We start from the raw sequence: 7,917 nt of genomic DNA, 5'->3' as shown, positions 1-7,917 counted from the left end.
TTTCATGCATGCATTTATTCATTCATTTGTTAGTTACTAATTGAGTAGATTCTATATTGTAGGTACTCTATTAGGCATGCCTGGTTTCTGCCTTCAAGGTGCTTAAAGGAGGGGAGACAAAGCTAGAAATAAATTGTTCCTGGATAGGTGTATAGTAGACACTGTGGTGCACTGCCAGGTCCCCCTTTCAAGACTGAGATACTCTGCCCCCACCTATGGGTTATTGTTAAAACTCACAGATGAGTCTATTCTCGGGAATTGCCCTCGGATGATGGGAACTGACTCCCCAAGGCATAAGACTATTAGGGCTGGGGCTGTCAGCGTCCAGTGACAGGTAAATGACTGGTCGTGGAGTGGGTACAAAGGCCAGCCTCCCTGCCTCCACTGGAGATCAAACTGATGGGTCATCTCAGCTCCAGAACTCCCTATCCGATCAGCTGAGGCCTCTGTTGCAACTACATCACATTTCAACTCCTTCCTTCACTTGGTCTTGCTTCTCTCACTCCCCTAAAGTGTTTGTTCCTGAGAACATTCACCAAAAAACTATCTGCATGCAAATCTCATTTCTGAGTCTATTTTATGGGAAACTCCACCTAAGACAAGGTGCAACGTAGAAAATTCTTATCAGGAAAAGCTGTCATATCCACAAGTTGCCAGAGCCTACTTTCCAGATAGAAAACACTGGTCACCTTGGAGCATGTCTTTGTTTGGAGAAGAATCACCTGGGTTGTCCCCCTGCATTGTGTAAATATAGGAAAAAAGGTAGCCTTTGCCCTGGCGGAAGGGAGAATTAGAATATTCTTTGTAGCACGAGAAAGCCTGGCTCTCTCGATTGTCCCAGTGTACAGAGCTGGTCTGCTGGGGAGAAAGAAGACATTTTGCATAGATCAGAAGTTTCCCAGGAAGGGAGAAATAGAGACTCAGACCCTCTCCCTTGTGAAGTTCAATGTTATTATAACCTCTTCGATAAATGCGGTGGTCCCAACTGAAGTTCCCTGGGGAGAGAGGAGGAGAAGGCTCCGGGGAGGAACTTACCAGGAGCAGAGAGGGGGCGTCTGGGGGAAGGCCTGGTGTGGAGGATGGGCTTTGAGAGAAACGACGAGCACAAGGTTATAAGTTAAAGAGCCCAAGAGAAACATTTCTAACTAAGGATAACACTGAAGAAATAAAGTCACCTTCCCTCAGAGGACTTCTTGATCAGTGAGGAATATTAATTTGCAAGACTATCATCTCAATAGGTAGTAGACAAGCATATACTGTTTCACAAAACTTAACTTTCAAGATCCACCCATTAGGGTAGTAACAGAATCAACCTCAGCAGAAAACAGGAGCCAATAGGAGAAGGATGAGGTTTCGCAGTTCTCCTTCTTGAATGTGGGCAACAGGAGTTGCCACTAATTGTTGAAAGGAGGCCATAAGCAATTTAATTAACACTCAGAAGAGATGCAGTTGTGTTGGTACTTTAATCTGTCGATATAAGTGTGTCCAAACCTTTAGAGAAGTTTTATAAAAATTTATTTGAGCCAAACAGGATATGCCTGGAAGAAATATTTCTAAGAAATGGCAGTTTGCACCTCCCTTTATGCATTGGGAATTAAGGAGAGAACGTAAGGAAGATTACATGAAGCGGGGAGAAAGCAAGGCGGGAATTGGATTACAGGATAGTTAACAAGATTATTTGTTCTCTTATGGGTGGTCATGGCTTAGAAGGAAGGGTCTGAAAAGAGAAATTTCAAAGGTATATTAACCTAGATGCCTAGAAATAATGGACAGAGCTTGCTTAAGGCAAAGATAGGCCTTTTACTACAGGAGTTATAGGCCTGGGGTGTGACTACCCACCTTGACCTGCCCAGGTAGGGATTTATGATCGGGTTGTCCTGTGAGGTTAATTTCCGTAGAACCCCTTTTTCATTCACAGGTCATACAGATTCCAAATAATTCCAAAATCATGTGAATAGGGTAAGGAATGACTACTGCCAGGAAGGACAAATTTCCAGAGGAGATGAACCAAGCTTACAGGCTGAGTAGGAGTCTGCAGGTGAACCACGAGGTATGGAAGTCGGTCAGAGGGCATCCCATACTTCCCAGGACAAAAGCACAGAGGCGGGAAGGCATATTGTCTCCTGTAAATAATCTAAGTGGATCTAGATTCCAGGAGGCACTGAAGGAGTAACAGTAAGCTGGGTGACACATGGAAAGCCTTAGAAGCCTACATAGACATTCAAAACCTCATTCCCTTGGCCCTGGAGTCCCAAGTTTAAATGTCTCCAGGGCCCTTGATGGGTAGAGAATGAATAGGGCCCAGCTGGGATTGTGGCAAACTGAGCCTGTTCTCACCAAAGGAAGTAACCGTCCCTCAGCCCCGGCCAGTTGCCACGGAGAGAGGCAAGCCCAGGGTTACCAAATCTTTAAAGTTGTCAAGATAAGCTGGAATTCCCAACTTTTATCAGACAGACTGAGATTTTTTAAGTTGGCAATCATTGCAAATTAAAAAGAAACCTTGGGACCTAAAAAGAAAACATCTTTACACATAGCCATAGGCCTCTAGTTAGCACTTTCTGCTTGACTGAAGGGAGCTTTTAGACAGAAGTAGAAAGATCAGATTTGTATATTATAAGTTCACTCTTGGCAGCGTGACTAGCAAGAGTAAGAAACTAGACAGGAAGACTGGTTAATTCAACAACAAATATTTTGAGACTTCTGTGTGTTGACAAGAGCTGGAGTCACAATAGTGTTGTGGACCCTAACTTGGTGTGGGAGACAAATTTAATCAAATCACACAAATGTGTAATTACACACTGAGTATACTCCAGGGGGCTAGGGAGAGCACCTAAATTGTGGGGAAGTATGGAAGAGAACAGATTAAAGAGATATTTGAAATTTTGGTAATAGACAGGGGAAAAAAGAGAGGGAGTTTCAAGGTTTTTTTTGGGTGAGAGTGGTAGATACTGTTTTAGAGAGAAGCATGAAAATGATCACAGGAAACTTTGCCACTATCTAGAGTTACATGAACAGAGGAGGCATGGTTTAAACAGATGGTGCAAAATAATGAGAGCTAAGAACTACATTTTAATTTTTGTCCTTTTACTAAGGCTTCCAAAAAAATCATATTCCCCTTTTTCTAGAGATAAAACCTGCCCTGACTATCTCACAAGGCACTTGAACTAGTCAGGGATCTCCAGAGAAACAAAAGCAATAGGATGTTTGTGTAGAGAGAAAGTAGGAGGGAGAGAAAGAGATCCATCATTATTAACTGGCTCACATAATTATGGAGACTAACAAGTACCCTGATCTGCAGTTAGCAGGCTGGGGACCCAGAGATCCAGTAGTCTATTTCTAATCTGAAAGCCAGCAGGCTCTAGACTCAAGAGCCAATGTTTCGGTTCAAGTCCAAATGCAGAAAAAGGACCGGTGCCCTATTTTGAATACAGACAGGCAGGAGGAGTTCTCTCTTATGGAGGGAGGGTCAGCCTTGTTGTTCTGTGCAGGCTTTGAAGGGATCAGATGAGGCACCCACACTAGGGCAGACAATCTGCTTTACTCAGTCTAAGGAGTCAAGTGTTAGTTTCATCCAGAAACACCTCACAGAATGATGTTGGACCAAATGTTCGGGCACCCTGTGACCTAGTCAAGTTGACACAAAATTAACCATCATGACACTTTTGAGTATAAAATGAAATAGTTGATTTAAAACTACCTTTGATAGTTTAAGGGCTATACAAATATTGCGTCGTAGAGAAAAAGTAGAGAAAAAATTTATCGTCTGTAACATGTACGACAGATATTCTCTGTTTGCCCTACAAATCCATCATCCTTCCTGCCCAGTGCCACACAGGCTGATCTCCCAGGGCAGCACCTGGCTCCCTGCCCCTCTAGTTTCCGGTTGGGAGGTACGGAAGAGGATCGAGAGTTAGAGGAAAGACAGGCAGGGCACTCACTTCTCGCACCCCTCCTTGCCCCTAGTGTGGGTTAGCTCCTGTGGGTGGCTCCCTTCCTCCTGGATGCAGCTCCCTCCCCAGCCCCATCAAGCTGCCCTTGGCTGGAGTCTCTGGGTGTCCCTTCATCCTTTGCTGGGTCGTAACCCCACCAAAGAGCGGACATTTCGTAGCTGTTTTGATAATGTTGATAACAATTCAGAGCTAAGCTCTCAGAGGAAGTTCTTGTCAATTCTATTTCTAATCTCAAATCAATTTCTTACCTTCTTTTTTCTTTTAACTTTAATAATGACAACTTCAATATGAACATGTGTTTGACCTTCAAGAAACTGTCATTACGTAAAGGGAAGAGTGAGCTGCCACCGAAAGGAGTGAATGATGCTTAGGGGACAGCTGGCATGTCATTTCTGGATCCAGCTGCTATTCAAATATATCAAAGCAACTGGTAATAGTAGTCATTTGAATAATTGGAACTTCTTCAAATACTGGCTGACTTTTTCCTTGGTGTAGGGCCTGAGTGCAATGCAAGTGATGACATTCTCCGGCTGCTCCAGCCACAGCGTGTGGCTGATTTTCTGCTACACAATCTGAGCCAGCAGCTTTATGGCCATCTCCTTTGGGGCCTCGAAGCCCCAGTGCATGCGCTCCAGTTCCCCCGGGGCAAGCAGCTGTGTGCGGTGGTTGCAGTGGCTGTGTGACAAGCCTTCGTTACCAGAGTGTCTACTGGCCTGAAGAGTGGAGCCTGCGATATATCCTTTCATAACACCAGGATCGCACCAGGAACTGCTGCTCCACACCAGAGGCTGCTGTCTTCCTGCCTTATTTTTTGCCATCTCCACTGCTGGTCCCCTAGTCCATCTTCTCTCTCCAGGGTGACTGCAATGGCCTCCTAACCAGACATGAAGCTCCTGTGCTGGGTGTTTATCTGTGGTCTCTGAGATGCCCTTCTAAGCTCTTCTCTATAATATGTGGCTGGGATGATATAAACTAAATCTCCCACCTCCCGGCTAGCTGGTTTCCTGTTAGCTTCTGCAATGTGAGGCATTAGAAGGAGAAAGACAAGTGGAAGGAAGGGAGAGGGATTTTTTGTTTTTTCACTTTCTGTTTTTCTGTGTGCTCCAGTAGCAGCACATAATTGGCCCAGCGTCCAGAGACTTCAAGTACTCCCAGGACCCCCAGGTGCCAGCTGCAGCCATGCCACACCCCCTCAGCTGCTGAGCTGGGCCCCTGGGATGTCTGACAGCTTCAGAGCCACAGCCTTGTGTTGGAAGCACCAGCCAGACAGCACCCCCTCCTCAGAGCTCTGAGCAGGGCAGAGCTTCCTTCGGAGATCTAAGCACAGGCCCCGTGGGGCCCCTCTTCCGACTCCTAGGTATAGGTGACACCACCTGTTCTCCAGGCTCAGGAGGTAGGAGCTGCTTCTGGCAGTCATTATTCCCGTAGTACCGCTCTCTTCCTTCTTTCTTTTACTCGTTCAGCCTTCTACTGGCCTTTGGCTGATATCCCTTTTAGCCCGTTTTCCACTGAGCAGCCAGTTCTGTTTTGAACATGTGCCTCAGATTGTATCACTCCCCTGCTGTACTAGTCAAGGTGCTTGGTTTCAAACAATTGGAACCAGAAATTGTCTAACATTAAATACAAGAGGAATTTATTGAAAGTGACTATAGAACTCAGAGAATCAAGAGGAAGACTGAAGAACAAGGTACAGAGGAAGGGTTGCACACAGAAGCTCCTGGGATGGTTTGCTGAGGGCAACCCCCAATGCCTTTCCACAGGATAGCCAGGTGCCAGTGGACATCGGTCACCATATGCTGGACTCTGCTGCCCTTGTACATTTAATCCTGTGCACGCTTGACTCTTCCATGGCCACCGTAATAATTCTTAATGGACTTTGCATCTTTGAAACATGCCTTCATGATTGAAAGTCTCCGGGAAGGAGCATCTAATTAGCATTGTTCTAAATGCCACAGCAGAGGAAAGACAATGTTTTCTCTTGTCTCGTCTAAACCCTGGCTTCTATATGAGAACTAGGATCCTACCTCCCATTAGTTTTGTGAGTCTCCAAAATAAGAAGGGGCTTTTGGATGCTAGCCAGCCCGAGGGTCAAATGTCTGCCGTTCCGGTAGCTCCCCCGTCACTTAGAGTAAAATCCCTAAATCTGGCTTTCATGGCTGCCGTGATCTGTCTATCAAACTTTCTGACTCACCTTTTCCCACTCTCTCTCTCTCATGTTCCTGTCACCTGTTATTTCTGTCTGTCCCTTGAACATGCCAAACTCATTCCAGCCTCAGGGAATCACTGCTCCCTCAGCTTGGGAGACCCTTCCCTGCTCTTTTCAAGGGAGTTCCTTCTCATTTTCAAGTCTCAGCTCAAACGTCTCCTCCTCGATGAAAGCTTCCTAAAGGAGCCTCCACCGCACACTTCTTAGCTTTGTAGCACTTGTTTGTAGCCAATGTTTTCTTGTGTTTGTTCATTATGTCTCCCTTTCTCCAGAACGTGAATTCTATCATGTCTATCTGTTGCTACAGTACCCCAGCACCTGGGAGAGGGCCCGGCTTGGAGCAGGGGCTGAATGTCTGTTGAACTACTGGGCATCTGATGGATGGTTCAATCCTATTTGTTGTAAACTTCTACTTGATACAAGAAGCAAAGTGATTTTGCAATTTTGCAATGGCAAATGGGATTCCATGAATGCTTTTTAAAATGATTAACTTTCTGGAATCCATCCATGATGTTTCTTTTGGAGGTTTTACAAAGGAGGTAAGCTCTAAGTAGGCTCTATGAAGCCTGATTAGATCTTCTGGTGAAACCACGGTTTTCCTTCTATTGGCCACCAGCTAATAGTCCTCCATTTTGCTAATTAAAGCAGAAGGTAAAGTGTAGGTAAGGGAAACCACAAAGCACAGCATACTCATACTAAGTATGAGAGAAGCCATGTAGCCTAGTAGTTACAAGCATGGATTTGGGTGTCCGACAGACCCGAATTCTATCTCTGTGTCTGACTCTTATTAGCTATGTGTTGCTGGCTCTGCCACTTCTAGCTATGCGATCTTTGGCAAGTCACTCAACCTCTTTTTGCTTCAATTTCCACATTTGCAAAATGGTAATAATAACAGCACAGCGTCACAGGGTTGTCATGAGGACAAAGTGAGTCAATATACAGGAACTACTTAGAACAGTGTCTGGTAGATAGTTAGCTCTGATAAAGCATAATAGAAGCATAAGCTATTATGTTTGTCTGTTGATAAGGGAAACTTGAATAAGATAGAAATTTATTTATGTTTCATATAAGTCAGAGATAGGCAGCCCCGGGCCAGAATAGCAGTTCCTAGTGAACATCACTATCTAATGCATGGTTTATATCCTCAAAGTACAAGATGGCTACTGAAGCTCCTGTCACCGTGTCTGCATTTCAGGCATCAGGAAGAAGAAATGGAGACGAAATGGCAGAGTCAATACCCTTTAAAGAACTTTCCCAGAAGGCCCATGCAGTACTTTCATTTGCATCTCATGGACCAGAACATAGACATAGGGCCACATCCAGCTGCAAGGGGCAGAGGGAAATGTAGTTTTTTCACTGGGTGCACTAACACCCCAAATAAAATTGGCATCGTGTTACTAAAGAAGAAAGGGAAAATAGATATTGCACCTTATGCAAGTTATTCAACTTTAAATTTTAGTTTTTGCATTTGTAAAATGAGAACAATGGTACACAATTCATACAGCTGTCTGGAAGGTTACATGAAATAAAGCTTAAACACTCCTAGCACAGTGCCTAACTCATACTAAATAAACATCAGCTGTTATCATAAGCAGGAAAAACGCATTTCTAAATAGTTTTTAAAATAAGCTAGACAAAAGCAATGGAACAAAATGAAGAAAAAAATATCTCTGCAAAAAATACTGATTCACTTCAGAAATAAACCTCTGTCCGCAGATTTCTTTCACGTCTTCACTGCTTTAGCCCTCTTTAGTTTAATTG

General features: G+C 44.4%; 1 pseudogene; it reads right to left on the bottom strand.

Annotated features, from left to right (window-relative positions):
• Window positions 1-4,390: 4,390 nt before the first annotated feature.
• On the bottom strand, window positions 4,391-5,367 carry LOC111747423 (annotated as a pseudogene).
• Window positions 5,368-7,917: the final 2,550 nt, after the last annotated feature.

The sequence above is a fragment of the Pteropus vampyrus genome, unplaced genomic scaffold (genome assembly GCF_000151845.1).
Source record: "Pteropus vampyrus isolate Shadow unplaced genomic scaffold, Pvam_2.0 Scaffold222, whole genome shotgun sequence".
Lineage (NCBI taxonomy): Eukaryota > Metazoa > Chordata > Mammalia > Chiroptera > Pteropodidae > Pteropus > Pteropus vampyrus.
Note: the sequence above shows the minus strand (reverse complement) of the source record. Positions and strands in the feature narration are given on the sequence as shown.